This window comes from Acomys minous, assembly GCF_964271855.1.
Source record: "Acomys minous genome assembly, chromosome: 17".
NCBI lineage: Eukaryota > Metazoa > Chordata > Mammalia > Rodentia > Muridae > Acomys > Acomys minous.
The window spans coordinates 7632680-7649040 of NC_140500.1; the positions used below are offsets into that span (position 1 = coordinate 7632680).

The 16361-nt window shown below is 43.0% G+C and overlaps 1 protein-coding gene across 1 annotated transcript in view; it reads left to right on the forward strand.

Annotated features, from left to right (window-relative positions):
• Window positions 1-2510: 2510 nt before the first annotated feature.
• SLCO1A2 (solute carrier organic anion transporter family member 1A2) overlaps window positions 2511-16361 on the forward strand; it is an 82850-nt gene continuing 68999 nt past the window's right edge. Inside the window, exon 1 of the mRNA XM_084766285.1 lies at window positions 2511-2742. The gene's annotated coding sequence lies outside the window, so the exon portion shown is untranslated. The remainder of the gene's footprint in view (window positions 2743-16361) is intronic.

The following is a 16361-nucleotide window of genomic DNA, read 5'->3' on the forward strand; positions in this document are numbered from 1 at the left end:
GACCTCCAGTCCAGAACTTGTCTTGAAAAATAAAATTGGAAATAAAAAGGGAAATAAAAATAAGGGCTTGATAAAAAAAAAGGGTTCAGTAGTTGAGCATGCTTGTTACACAATCTTGAGTTTCAGAGTTGGGACCACAGCACTCACCAATAAGCCACTGTCCCACAGACTCTCTGTGATTCTAGCTCTGACACAGGCAGAGACGGTGATCACTGGGCCTTGCAGGCTTTCAGCTAAGCCTGGGTGGAGAGTGACAGAAGAGGACACTAGTGCACAGGCCAGTGCATAGGTGTAAGCATGCATCCATCTTTAGCAGCGCGCGCGCACGCGCGCGCACACACACACACACACACACACACACACACAGAGAGAGACACACAAACATACAGATATTAAAAAAATGAAAATAAAAACAGACTAGTTAGCTTGTGTGAAATTACAAGTAGTCGGTATTGCAGTGGGACCTGTAGCATGTCACATTTCCCACTTTAACAATCCTCTATTATTTTCATTTCATTCTTTTTTCCCCGGGATGTGACAATCTCAAGGCCTGACATGGCTCTAGTCCAATCCAGCTAGAGAAATCACTGAGCTGCTACCCTGCAAGCTCTGGGTCTCTCACAACAATCCAGTGTTCTCAAACACCAGCAGCCTCCTGGGAAGTGATTGTTTGCCAGCAGCACTCAGCGCCTCCCATTTATTCCTGTCAAGCTTCCCTTAGTCCCTCTCTCCAGCCACACTGAAACCTGAAATTTGTTTAACACATATCCTTTTCATTGGGTTAAATTATTTTCTTTATTTATGTCAGTGTGTGCCACCTGTGTGGGCTGCCAAGGAAGAGGGCATCATATCCCCCAGAGCTGGAGTCCCGGGAGGGGAGGCTGTGAGCTGTCCATGTGGGCTCTGGGAAGCAAACTTGGTTGCTTTGAAAGAGCCACAAGCACACTTAGTTGCTAAGCGAGTGAAAAGTGAGGAAAGTGAGGATCCAGTCATTCCTAGACATGATTCGAGGAGGTTTTATTGTAGATCTGAGGGACGGAATAGCCAGAGGAATCTGGAAGGGTCCAGACTGCACAGGGCCATGAGGGGTGGGGGTGGGAGGCAAGAGAGGAGGAGAAGAGAGAGAAGAACTGAGAGGCAAGAGAGGAGCTGTGGACCATGAGGCCAAGAGGGTGCATAACTGAGCGGCCTGAGCTAGACAGGAAGCAGAGGAGCCGGGGGATGTCAAGGGAAGGCCTCCCCTGGCGATCATCATGTAGGCTAGGATGGCTAAACAGCAAGTAGCAAGTACCAGGCATGGGCCTGACTCCACCTCTCAAGCACTGAGATGGCGAGTGCACCCAGCTTTTTCAGTGTGTGTTCTGGAGGTTAAAGCGGGATCTGAGGCTGAGGGCACTGAGGCTGGGAGAAAAGGGACTTAACTCTGTTCTGAGGTTTTAAAAAAAATTACTTTTTGCCCCAGCATTAAGGCACCTCTCCCCCCTCTCTCCTCCTCCTCCTCTTCCTCCTCCTCTTCCTCTCCCTTCTCCTTTCTCTTTCTTTCTTCCCTCTCTCTGTTTTTTCTTCCTTCCTTTTTCTGGTGGCCTTTTGTCTCCAGCAGTATTTCTCTAAAACATAGTTCTTCTCCCTCATAGGCACTGAATTTCTCTGTACTGGTCACAACACACAGAAAACAAAACAAAACAGAAAACCAAAGGAGATTGGGGAACCTAACCCCCCCTTTTTTTTTGTTTTATTCAATTTAATCAATTAATTTATTTATTTGGGCTTTTCAAGATACGGTTTCTCTGTATAGCTCTGGCTGTTCTGGAACGTACTACGTAGACTAGGCTGGCCTCAAACTCACCGAGATCTGCCTGCCTCTGTCTCCTGAGTCCTGTGACTAAAGACATGCGCCACCGGCGGCTGGACCTACCTTTACCCCAGCTAATTAGTAATTTCAGAAACAGAAACGTTATCTCTGCTAGGGAGGGGGCACATAGACACCTTTTGAGCAATAGAAAAGGCAAAGTAGGTGGGGCATCTTAAACCCAAAGAAAATCTAACCCCCTTAAAGCTGGTGGGATGGTTGCCGCCAACCTGCCCCGCTCTGGGGCTCTTTTTCTGTGTGAGAAACCTACAAGGCTCACTCATAAATATGCTGACTTTGTATGGTCCCATTTCTCTGTCTTTTAATTCATTAACTGATGGACACACAGAAATCTGGTAGCTGGTATCATGCCACACTTTTCTGATTGATCAATCTCCCCAGTCCCTCCATGCACATCTGAAGTCATGAAGCAGGCAACCATAAATGCGCAGGAGGCTTGGTAAAGGCTCCTTAATCAGGAAAAAAAATATCTGAGCACCAGTCACACGAAGTAACTTTGAGGGAGTTTTCCGTGGTCCTTTGACAAGATGTTGCAAGCAGAGCCAAGGCCACTGAGGAGTTAACTGTTTGAAACCAACGACACCAGGAAGGAGGCGCCTCAGGCTCCAAGTGGCTAATCTTGGAATCTGTTTCCAAGATTATAACCAGTTTTATGCAACTCTCAGAACCAAAAAACTTTAACAAAGGATTAAAAGTTATGTAAACAAAGATCCCTTTATATACCCCCTGCTTTCCCAAGGGAGAGCAGGCTCCTGCCTACACTCTGCACTGTGTCTCTCCCGCCAGTCTCTCAGTAGGTGACTTATGACAGCATCAGCGAGGAGCTTACAGAGCAGACGCACCTGTCAATGGAACCGGTGAAGAACGCTCAGGTAAAAGTCACTCATTTCCCCGTTTCCCCGGCTTGCTGTGAGTGTAACCCAGCAACTCTTGCTTGGCAGAACGAGGCAGATTTAATCCTAAATTATGAATTTAAGATTCTGATTTAAATTTAAGTTTTCTAACATTTGGCATTTAGATCATCAACAGCCACAGCACCTGTATTTAGTTCGGGATTTATCCCATGCAACACGATTGCTTATCCCGACATGCAGTGTAGTGTGCCTGGGCTTTGTCAGTGTGGAGTTACAGGTGGTTTGGAGGACAGGACGTACGTCTGAGTCTCTGGAGTGTTGTTCCTTTCTGCTCTGTCAGAGGCCTGAAAGGCCTCTCTTCCTCTGACTGCTTCTTCTGGGTCAGCCTTTCCAATTCTGATATGCCTTGCTTTCTCCATCGGTTCTTGTCCCCGACCCTTCAAGTCCCAACCCAGAGCAATCATCTTCCTAGTGTCCACACACACTGCTAACAGTCACACACAGACACACACTCTCACTCACGCACACATACACTTTATGGGCATTTCTGCTGAAAATTAAAAAGCAAGAAGTCTTTTAAAAAAAGATTTATTTATTTATTTATTTATTTATTTATTTATTTATTTATTTTACGCATGAGTGCTCTATCTGCATGTACACCTGCATGTCAGAAGAGGGCATCAGATAAGAACAGTCTTTACAAACAAATAAACACCGAAGCACAGTCAGTTGCTATTTATCTTCGTCCATCTTTCTGTATTCATGAAGAACACATGTATAGCCATGTTCACCCTTTCGCTTATGAATCTGAGACAATCTGGTATTCAGGATTTGTGCTGTCTTCATTTAAGGCTGCATTATGGAAAGGCGTTTGTGTCAGCATGCACATCTAAACCATGCTTAGCCTTTAGGTGACAACAGGTGGACCTCCCAAAGTGAAATCACAGAGGCCTGGTGTCCTGCAGTTCACAGGTCTACCACTCGGCCACTGGGTATTGGCATCTTTTCATTTCCTTTGTTTACTGTGTAAAACCAGGACGTATATTGTCTTGGACATATTTCCTTAGCACCTAACAACCCCTTTAAAAGCCATACTTTGGTCATTTCTCCATGTTTTTCTTTCCCATTTATAGGAGTTACTTTTTCCCCATATTTGTTTTTCATATACGTTTCTAACATTTTCTCATGACATCATTTTTGCTCTATTTATAGTGTTTCTAAGCCTGTGTATTACTGGATTATTATGAAATACATGCACACTGTCTCATATTATTTGTTTGTTTGGTTGGTTGGTTTTTGTGTCCCTCTTCAAAAATTTTTTAAAGTTGTTTTTCTTCAGATTAACATTTCCTTAATGTTTTTGCAATTTGATATTTTTCATTAAAGCCTCCAATCTCTTACCTTTTACGTTTTTGAGTATGGTATTTGCCAGAACCATCTCTCTACTGTTTTTGCCGGGGCTGGGGGGGGGGGGAGGTATCTGGATATATGATCAAAGTTATTTGTTAATAAGCTTTGCTTTCCTTGTTGAACTCTTGTTACATATTGCACTCCCATTGATACTGGTTCTGGTTGGATTCAGTTTTGTGCCAGCAGCCTGCTTGTCTTTATTTATGCTCAAGGCCCTACTGTTTTAATTGGATCAGGGCCTTGATTTTGGATTTCACTTGACAGTACCTACCATCTTTTTTTTTTTTTTGTATTCATAGGCAAATATGACATGTTTATTCTTTGACTTAACTTTTAAACTTATTTCAGTTTATTTTCAAATACATTTATTTATTTATCATTCTGTGTGTCTCTGCATGAGTGTATGCGTGTGGTGCATGGACCACATGTGTGCAAGTCATGTTGCAGTTATTTTACTAGTATGGCCTAATAATAAACATTATCAGGCCTATAATTATTATTACATCAGTATTTTCTAACCTGCTAGCAATCAATCAAGACACAGATATTTGTTATATTTTAAAATAGCCTTAGTTAACCTGGGTCAGGGCAGATATTAATCCCCTAAACTACCTCCTATAGTAGGCAGGTATGGGATACCTGCCCAATTCCATACCATCTACTTCTAATAATTTCTATCAAGCTACCTCCCATCCACAATCCCGAATACTTGCTAATTATCATCATCTGGGCCTAGTCTCCATCCATGCCCGCCGTATGCTTCTCCACCTAACCCATGGCTCAGCCTTCTTCTCCTCTCCTCTCCTCCTTCCCAGATGTTGTCTCTCCAAGCCCTGGAAACTTAGCCATACTGATTCCATTTGCCCTGCCCAGGTGTGATGGCCTTTTATTGGTCAATCAGGTTAGGCTGTTAGGCAAGGTACAGGCGGAGCACAGAAACAGCAAGTGGTAATTAGCATCAAACCACAGCAGACCAATATCCAACAAAGTCACAATTCATGCTTTGCTTAGCTACATCACCAGGCTGACCAGAAATTGGGAGAAGACTCTTGTAGATGTGCTCATGGGTTGGATCTGCTCCAGAGCTTCCTAAAGCTTTTGTCCCTGGCTTTTGAACATGGCCTTGTCTGTAGAAGAAATAGTTCACCACTTCTGGAAATTTATGACTCAGTTTTTCTCTGTGAAGATCGCCATGAGTCATGCTGGTTTAGACTTACTGATTAAAATTATTGACGCAAAATCAAATTTTTATCTCAGGATGGATAAAGGATGGTTTGGTCTGGAGCCAAACATGAGTGACCATGGCTCACAAAGTCAGACTTAGGCTACCCAGAAGTCCATGCTCCAATGAGGAAACAATTTATGGTAGCAGAACAAAATCAAGCCATTTTGCAAATATATTGGTGGAAACACTAGGTAGGAGGAATAAAACCAAGTAGAGACATCTCTGCTGCAGGCCTGGATGTCTTCTGGCAGTATCTCTAGCTTTTTGGTTGACTGTAAATCTGGTGGTTTGTACATTACAAATAATTTATCCAAAGGACATAAAGCCGCCAGGCCAGCAACAAAAGGTTGCATTAAGAGGCTATTAAGAAAATAAAAATGGGGGCTGGAGAGATGGCTCAGAGGTTAAGAGCACTGGCTGTTCTTCCAAAGATCCTGAGTTCAATTCCTAGCAACCACCCGGTGACTTACAACCATCTATAATGTGATCTGGTACCCTCTTCTGGCCTGCTGGCTCAGATGCAGGCAGAATACTGTATAAATAATAAATAAATCTTTAAAAGAAGAAAATAAAAATGGCCCAAGATAATCTGTCGCTGGACCAGCAACATTCTAACCTCCCCTCAATCACTGCAGCGCTAATCAGTTACGTGGCTTACAGAAGGTTCTGTTGTCCCTGAAAGATAAATGGCTCATTTTCAATGCTTCTTGTAGACCAAGCCAGGCTTAAACGGGCAGTAGTCCTCCTGTTCCTGCCTCCTGCAATGCTGGAACTACAGGCATGCTCCATAAACCCTGTTCACTTGGATTCTTCATAGCTGTGTGTGTGTATATATATATACACATATATATTGCTAAACTATCAAAGATAACTGATGAATGCTAATTTTCTCCAACTTTATTGAAAACAATCAAAATTCACAGGAGAGTTTGTTATTTGGTCACGAGAATCATCCCTTTGTTGATTTTGGAGAAATATTTTGAAACATATTATCTAGGTTTATGAAAGACTCACCGATTGTACCTCTCCCACGTATATGACACCACTCTAACCAAATAATCAGTTGGGTAGTGACTAACATGGGACTTTCTTGCTCCCTAGTAAGTTAAGGAGAGATGTATTTACCTCTGACGACATTTAAATAAAAAAAAATATCTGAGTGTCCCTGAGATGCTTCAATACAAATTTAAGATGGGCTGGAAATACCTTTTGGAGAACGTTTGTATATAGACTGGTTAGAAGTTTCCTTCATTGTTCAATAGTGCTTAATACAATTAGAGATTTTTAAATTCTCTGAGCAGGAGTAGTCAGACTTAAAGGCAACAGCATTCCTGAGGTTTTGGGCGATGCCACTTCAAGGCTTTTGAGCACATTTGCGTTGCTTCTATAAGCAGATATTACGCTTTTAAGAATGCAATGAAGTCCCCTGTAGGAATATTAACTACAAAGCAAAAGTAATTTGGCCCTTATTACATAAGACACACACAGGAAGCCTGGCCTCACGGGCTGCTCCTTGAGGAAGAGGCGGAGTGAATGCTTTGATGAGGGAGAAGGGATGAATAAACATTATGGGATGTGACAGGTAAGCCTTTCACCTGAAATGTGGGAGAAGAAAGTGTGAAAGAGGAGATTGGAAAGAAAGACAAACGGGACGTCTAAAATGTGGGTACATTGTAAACTTCTTTTGTGTTTTTGTTTAGCGGAAAGTGACAATGAATTTCCTTAAACTTATTAATGCCTGTATCAGAAACATTGTGGGTCCTAAATATTCACATACCTTAGTTAGAGCATAGGGTTCTAGACTATCAGTGAGTTGACAAAGCAAGGGGAGAAGAATGGGTTTTGTGGGGCTGGACAAGATGTCTCCCTGGAAAAGCCATTTTGCTGCCAACCTTGAGGATCTGAGCTTGATCTCTGACATCTACATGGTGTAAGTAAAATCTGAATTACTGTGAATTGTCTTTGGTCCTCTACCTAGAAGCGTACACATGCGAATCAATGAACGAATGAACGAACAAACAAACAAACAAACGAATGAATGAATGAATGATGTAAGATTCCTGTGTTTAAGCGGATGGGAAAGTTTTAGGGAGAGAGTTGGGCTGTGTGTCTTGCTCCCAGAAAGCGTGACTTTAAGTTTACTTTTCCATAGGCACCTTCCCAGAGGACAGGGTTTGGTTTCCAGCAGTACCTGGGGGCTTATAATCATCTGTAACTCCAGTTACAGGGGACCAATACTCTCTTCTGGCTTCTACGGACACTGCATGCACATGGTGCACAGACGTGCCTGCAGGCAAAATTCACATATGCATAAAACAAAACTGTCAGTAAATACCAATAGACAGAAGTTTAAACTCTAGTTCATTTGAGTCCATCCTGGGATTCAAAGAATCATCTTTAACAATGGATATGGATGATGCAGCCATCAGGTGAAGTGAAGAATCATATCTATGTTAAAGATTTTACTTGTTTGCTTATTTTATGTTGATGGGTGTTTTGCCCACTTGCATGCCTATGTACCATATGTGTGCAATGAGCGTAGATGCTAGGTGAGGATGTTGGATCATCTAGGGCTGGAGTTACAGATATTTGTGAGTTACCATGTGGGTACTGAGAATCATACCTCGGCCTTCTATATAAGCACTCTTAACTGATGAGCACTCTCCAGCCTCATGAACAGGATCCATAGTTAAGAAGGAGCCCTAGTCTAGTCAAGGCCAGGCAGCTAATGGTTGGGAGTTTGAGGCTATTTTAGATAAGGTCTGGGCTGTTTGGTATAGTGATGAAACCTCAAGAGAAAACGCTCAAGTTGTTTAGCTTACAGCTGCAGGAGACATCATGTGTGGCAGCCAGGGATGATGCATTTTCCCTAGAGGTAAGGAAGGAGGGCTGAGATCTTCGAAGATCCTGCTCGTGCTACCGTAAATAAAAGCCAGATTTCAATATTGGCCCTAGTCAAGCAGACAGGGACAACACATCTATTTCACCAAACCCTCCCCTGCAGGTTGCAGCTGTGGAGTTGATGGAGTTGCTTTGTTCAACAAGGGAGGAAGGGGCATTAGGTGATGATAGCAAATGGATGGGGAAAACTAGGTAATCTGAAATTAAAAAATTTTCCTTTTATTTTATTTTTACATGCCTGTGTGTGTGCTTGCATGAGTTTATGTACACTGTGTACGTGTTGGAGTTTGAAGAGAGTCTTCCGGATTTGGAGTGGCAGAGGGTTGTGAGCTGCATGTGTATGTTGGTGCTGTGAACTAAACTCAGGTCCTCTGCAAAAGCAGCCAGTGCTCTTCCTCATTGAGCCATTTCTCTTCACTGTGTTCCTCTTCATCCCTTGGAGGTCAAAAGAAACCAGTAAGGCTGGTATGAGATCAGCCTTAGAATCGGGCAGAGAAATAGCCCTATAACGTGTTGGAGAGAGATGGTTAAAGCTACCTGCTGACATCACTCCCGGAATCCCGTTTGTTCAAGGCATCTGTCCTTGCAATTCAACTATAAATATACTGCTAACATTTTAACGATAGGCATAGCAACTGTTTCCTGTAACTCAGACATGGGAGGAAGAGGTAAGAACATGTAAGTTGAAAACTACTGAAGTGAGTCCTTGTCTTGATAAGTCTCTTATACAAATTTTCATTCTTTCTCCAGATAGTATAGAATGAATTTAAAGTTTGTATATTTCTATGTATAAAATAAAATAAAGTGACAATAACTTGGAAACCGGACATATTACATATATATACCCATGCATATATATACATATATATACACATACATATAGATATACATTATGTATGTATGTATGTATGTATGTATGTATGTATGTATGTGTGTATGTATGTATCTTTAGCTGTCCTGGACTCACTTTGGAGACCAGACTGGCCTCAAACTCACAGCAATCAGCCGGGCATGGTGGTGCACACCTGTAATCCCAGCACTTGGGAGGCAGAGGCAAGTGGATCACTGTGAGTTCGAGGCCAGCCTGGACTACAAAGTGAGTCCAGCCCAGTCAAGGCTACACTGAGAAAACAAAAAACAACAACAACAACAAAACAAAACAAAAAAAAACCAAACCAAAACAAACAAACAAAAAACCCCAAAAAACCAAAAACCAAAAACCAAAAAACAAAAAAACCCCACCTCACAGCAATCACCTGCCTCTGCCTCCCTAAATTCTGGGGTTAAAGGCATGTAGCACCACATCTAGCTTCTATAAAACTCTTAAACAATATCTGAGGTAATGCTGTGGAATGCTCAGAGGAAGTCTTCCATCTCTGTGTGGGTGTCTTTTTAAAATGTCCTAGTGACATGTCATTTCTGTTTGTATCCTTTTGGTCTCTAGTCTGTAATTCTTGGTGCTAAATGAAGCTAATTGGTACGGTTATATAATATTTGAATATTATGCACTTTCATGAATATGGCCTTGATTCTGTTATAATAACTTTTTCCTATGTTTCCATAAGAGAATAAGATATATTCATGCAAAGAGGGGCCCAGACACTGTTAGACTATTTTTCATTTTCTACTAAGAACACTGAGTGTTCACTGCATTCGTTCTGACCTCTCTGCGTCTGGAGAGGCAGTTCAGGCGGCAATGTGCTCACCTTGCAAACAGGAGGACCTGAGTTTGGTCCTCAGAGTCAATGTAAAAGGAGCCAAAAATGGTGGTGTGGCTTTGTCATATGGGTGGTAGGGAAGTGGGGCTGTGTGGATCCTGGGCTAGCTAGCCAGGCAGCCTTGCCTACTTATGAGATCAAGCCAGAGACCTTGGTTTTTGTTGTTGTTGTTTTTTTAAATTATCTATCTATCTATCTATCTATCTATCTATCTATCTATCTATCGTGTGTGTGTGTGTGTGTGTGTGTGTGTGTATTTGTTTTTAATGGTGGGTAGTTCCTATTATATTCATAGAAACCACTAGAAAGAAAAGTGTATGGATGGTTATAAAGAAGAAAAATACCCTAAAGCTTTTTCTGAGGCTACATTCACACACAGGGTAACCAGGATGAGAAGGACAACATTTTTTTCCATTTTTAAAATTAATTTATTCAGATTACATCTCACTTGTCATCCCCTTGCTTGTCTCCTCCCTTTCCTCTCTCCCTCCCTTTTTTACCCTATTCCGCTCCCCTAGGTCTGTGACAGAAGGGGACCTCCTCCCCTACCATATGGCACAGCCTATCAAGTCTCATCTTGGTAGCCTTCCTATTCTTTCTCTGAGTGCCATGAGGCCTCCTCACCAAGGGGAAGGGGGCCACCACACAATCAGGACATATGCTCAACCAATGTTCATAGCAGCCTTATTTGTAATAGCCAGAACCTGGAAACACCTAAATGTCCTCCAGTTGAAGAATGGATAAAGAAACTGTGGTACATTTGCACTATGGAATACTATTCAGCTATTAAAAACAAGGAAATCCTGAAAATTGTGGGCAAATAGATGGAACTAGAGATAATCATACTGAATGAGTTAACTCAGATTTAGAAAAACTCACATGGTATATACTCACTTATAATTGGACACTAGCCCAGCAGGCATGTTCCCTGAAAGTCTTCACTTATCACGAGATTGGGATAGATGTGAAACCTCCTATTGGGACTCTAGGTGAGAGAAGTATGGGAGAATGGGGAAATAGAAAGATCCAGTGGGTCCTAGAAACCTACAAGAAGAACATCATGATGAGTGGATTTGGACCTGGGGGGGGGTCTGTTTAGGCTACTATACCAACCAAGGACAATGCATGCAGGAAATATTGAACCCCTGCTCAGATCTAGCCAAGGGACAGGACATTATCCACAGTTGTGTGGAGAGCGGGGACTGACTCTGACATGAACTCTGGTGCCCGATATGTGACCACTTCCCCAAGGACAACTTTTTAAAAAAAATTTATTTATTTATTATGTATACAGTGCTCTGCCTCCATGACAGAAGAAGGCATTAGATCACATTATAGATGGTTGAGATCCACCATGTGGGTGCTGGGAATTGAACTCAGGACCTCTGGAAGAGCAGTCAGTGCTCTTAACCTCTGAGCCATCTAAATAAATCAACTTCCAAGAACTCCACAAGAAGACCAACAGAGTCAACTAAACTAGGCCCATGGGGGCTCACAGAGACTGAATCACCAGCCTAAGTGCATGCATGGACTGGACCTAGTGTGGCGATGATGGGCAGCTCGGTCTTCATGTGGGTCCCTCAGCAACTGGAGCAGGGCCTGTCACTGACATGGATACAATTGTCTGCTGTTGGTTCACTTACTTGTTGAATGATTATTAATATTTAATATTGAATTGTTATTTTAGTGATATCAGTGGTTATTCTTTAACCAGCTTTATACCCAAATAATCATACAGAGAGACCAGGATTTATTTAATTAGCCAATAGCACAATGCTGCGCAATAATTATTCCATCCTAAAGCTCCATGCTAGTGTAGTTTCTTTGCATTCAGATTTCTCACATTATACTTACTTTTAAATCATCTCCTAGGCCTGGTTCATTTCTCTAGACCTTTCTCAGTCTCTACTCCTGCTCCATCTTCTCCTTTCTCTTCCCATCATTCAGTCAGGATGTCCCACCCTACTCTCTGCTAATTGTTCGGCATTGGCTAGTTTGTTTTATTGACAACACAGAGAGTAAATGGTGGCACACTATACAGACTTGAAACTGGAGATACTTAGAACAAATATCACAATGCAATGTCTGGATTGATCCAGAATGAACAAGGGTAGACTGTACACAGTCCACAAGAACACTTTGCCAACACTTTCCCTTAGCTGGCCAGTCTTGTCCAGCCTCAGTGAAAGAAGACATGCTTAGTCCTGATGTGACATGAAGTGGCAGGGGTGGGGGTGGGGCCTAGCACATGGGGGCGGGGCGAAAGGGGGAAGAAGGGGAGCTTCCTTCACTGAGAAAAAGGAGGCAGGTGGGGGCAGGCAAAGAGGTAAGATGGTGGGAAGGTAGGGCGGGGAGGAGTGGAGGGAGGGAACTTCGATCTATATGGAAACTGAAAGGCTGAATAGGCACGACCCACATTCAAATCCTGGCTCTGTATGTAACCTGCACTCAACCCTCAAGGTTAGCCATCTAGATCTTCAAAGTGGAGAGAGGATTTGAATCTGGGTCATTCCTATTCATGTGAACGAACATGGCTGTGAATACGCGCCGGAGCCCGTGCAGAGGCACCGGGAAGTGGCCAGGACTCCTTGGTGCCTTTCTCTAGTGCTTCCTCCTTGGCCTTTCAGCTCACATGACTCTTTCTTCCATCTTTTAGCTTGTCTGCTCCCTTAGGGCCCTGTTAGCTAGTTGCTAACTAACATCAATTAGTACTTGGTAGGAGTTTCCCTGACAGAGATTTGGTTTTTTGTTAGAGACTCTGGGATTTTAAAGCTCATCTATATATTAAGAATGAATCTTCACCCCTCCAGGCCAATCCCTTGGTTTGGTTTTGAGACAGGTATTTCTGGAGAACTCAGGCCAGCCTTGAACAATCCCTCACCTCAGCCTCCTAAGTGTTGGGGTAACAGGTGCAAATCATTGTGTCCAACACTGAATGAATTTCAACAATTTCCCAGTTATAGGACTCACCACATGATTCCTATCCTATATAGAACCCGGATTTAAATACATCTGTCTGTCTATCTACACATTTATCTATCTATCTATCTATCTATCTATCTATCTATCTATCTATCTATCTATTGAAACACACACACACACACACACTGAACTTACTTTCCCTTTCTATAATTCCTATTCATGGAGTTAATTTAAAATAAGCTTTATTTGCTAACAGTTTGTTATGTCTGTGGTGTGAAAGTCTCAATTGTTAACAAGATCTAGAATGATCTGGGAGCTAAGCCTCCACTTGCTTGTCAGAGATTATCTTGCTTAGATTAATTGAAGTGGGAAGGCCCTTCCAAATCCCTCAGTTGGTGTATAGGTTAGGTTTTTATATCACCTTGACATAATCAAGAGTCATCTGAAAGGATGAAACCATAATTAAGAAAATGGATCCATAAGATCCAGCTATAGGGCATTTTATTTTATTTTATTTTTTAATTTTTCACTTTTTTTTCAAGACAGGTTTCTCTGTATAGTCTTGGCTGTCTTGGACTTGCTTTGTAGACCAGGCTGACTTTGAACTCACAGAGATCTGCCGGCCTCTGCCGCCCGAGTGTTGGGATTAAAGGCATGTGCCACCACCGCCTGGCAATTTGTTCACTTTTCATCCTGATTGCAGCCCCTCCCTTGTCACCTCCTGCTCCCACTCTCCCTCCCTCATACCCTCTCCTTTCTTCCCCAAGTTCTCAGGAAGGGGGGGGGGCTCCTCCCCTAACATCTGATCTCAGCTTATCAAGTCTCAAATGTATCCTCTTCCTCTGTGGCCAGGCAAGGCTTCCTCGCCCGGGAGAAGTGATCAACATGTGGGGACCAGAGTCCATGTCGAAGTAAACCCTTGTCCCCATATTATGGGACCCACAAGGAGACTGTGCTGCCTATGGACAACATCTGAGCAGGGGGGCTAGGTCCTCAGTGTACATGGTTCTTGCCTGGTGCATCAGTCTCTGGAGCATGCCTCTCCTCTGCCAGGATTTTGTTGGCTCCATTGGTCTCCGTGTGGATTTCCTGCCACCTTCAGGTCCTTCTGTTCCCCAACTCTTCCATAAGACTCCCTGAGATCCACCCCAAAGTTTGACTGTGTGTCCCAGCATATGCTTGGATGCCTTGCTGGGTGGAGTCTTTCAGAGGACCTCTATGGTAGGCTCCCTTCCTGTTCCTTCTCTTCAACTGCTTCTGGTGTCTATTCTACTTGTCCTTCTGAATGAAAACTAAGCATCCTCCCGGGACTGGAGAGATGGCTCAGAGGTTAAGAGCACACTGTCTGGTCTTTCAGAGGTCCTGAGTTCAATTCCCAGCAACGACATGGTAGCTCACAACCATCTATTATGAGATCTGGTGCCCTCTTCTGGCGAGCAGGTGTATGTGCAGGCAGAGCACTGTATACATGATAAATAAATAAAATCTTAAAAAAAAAAGAAAGAAAATTAAGCATCCTCCCTAGAGTACTCCTTATTTAATTTCTTTTCTTTTGTTTTTTTGTTTTTTTTTTTTTTTTGAGACAGGGTTTCTCTATGTAGCCTTGGCTGTCCTGGACTCGCTTTGTAGACCAGGGTGGCCTCAAATCTATTATAGTGTGGTTATCCTGTATTATGTGGCTTAATACCTGCTTATAGGTGAATATATACCATGCATATCTTTCTGGGCCTGGGTTACCTCACTCAGTTCCATTCATTTGTTCATTTGTAGAGAACCTTTTCTTTCTCTCTCTCTCTCTCTCTCTCTCTCTCTTCTTTTCGTTTCTTTTCTTCTTTCTCCCCACCTCTCTCTCTTTTTTCCCCTAGAGACAGGACTTCCCTGTGTAGCCTTGGCTGTCCTGGACTCACTTTGTAGACCAGACTGGCTTCTAACTCACAGAGATCTACCTGCCTCTGCCTCCCCTAGTGCTGCGATTACAAGTCGTGTGTCACCATACAGCATTTTCTTAATTAGTCATTGATGGGGAGGGGGCAGCATGGTGTGTGTGGCGCTGGCTGGTGGTCCAGGTGTTATAAGAAAGTCGGCTGAGCAAGAGCAGCAAGCTGATAAGCAGCACTCCTCCATGGCCTCTGCATCAGCTCCTGCCTCCAAGTTCCTGCCTTGACTTCTTTCAGTGACAGATTGTGATGCAGAAGAATAATTGAAGCAAACCCTTTCCTCCCCTAGTTGCTCTTGGCCTTCATTTCACCACTGCAATCGAAACCTCAGTGACAATGGGATCCTAGTCTTGAGAGGCGAAGAAAGGGAGCAGAGCACCAGCTCTGTGGTGCTGCTTCCAGCTCCTGCTTGACTTTCCCACCACAGCAGAGTACAGCGGGCAAGTTGACTGTGCTCTCAAACCAAAATAAACACATTCGCCTTCAAGTGTCTTATGTCAGGATACTTAACCACAGCAAGAAGTGACTAAGGCATGTGGTAACATTTCTGCCAACTTAAGCTCTGCCCTTTGAGAATTTTAGACCCGCCTCCTCTAATCTGCTTGTAATCAGGATTTTCACAGCGCTCCTTAGAGGTCCTAGCCTTTGTTCTAGAGAACAGCAAGAATGTTCTTACAGGGAAGAAGGTGGGTTTGCAGAGCCTGGATCTTGTATGGGTCTGTCAGGGTTTTGTAATTCTAGATGCGTTTGTGCAGTGCAGAGTTCTTTGTGTCACTGGGCTCTCGGAGCAGGGAGAGATCTGGTGGTGTTGAGGGTGGATTATTGCCTTTCTACTTCTCTCTCTGTTTATCTTTGAGACATTCTCCAACATTGTTCTACATCCAATAATGCTGCCGACCTTTATCGCGTTCCTCTTTCTCACTTCTCAAGCTCTGATAGTCAACAACAGAAGTACCCTCCATAATACCAAAGTACCTGACCCTTTGCTTAGGAACACTCATCATGGCTAAAACAGCCATGACTAATTAAACACAAAGAACAGACCAGGTACTTTATTTTTAGCCTCATTCTTTATTAAAACTGTGTGAGGAAGGTACTGCTATCTTTCTTAATAAAGAGAATGTAAAAAGCGACACCCCCTTGAAAACTTCATTGTACTATGCGAAATGACAGTCACACCAAAGCCATTTTGTGCATTTACTCATTCATCATTTACAGGTGACGGTAATTCCACCTATATGGATAAAACACCTATTTTGTGAAAATAATGAGCTTAAGTATTGTGAGGATTATAGGCAGCGCTCACCCAGCTCTAACTTTAGGAAGTCTGTGGGACAGAGAGATAACAACGGAGCATAACGGCCAACATATGAGCTACACACTGTGAACCGTGTTGCAATCATAATCACCATGACAGTATCAGCTGTAAAAGTAAGTTCCATAAACAGTTGTCTGTCACTGAGGGAATGTTGGAGCAAACTGATGTTGGAAATAATGGAGATATCTTGGAATTCAGAGGAAACT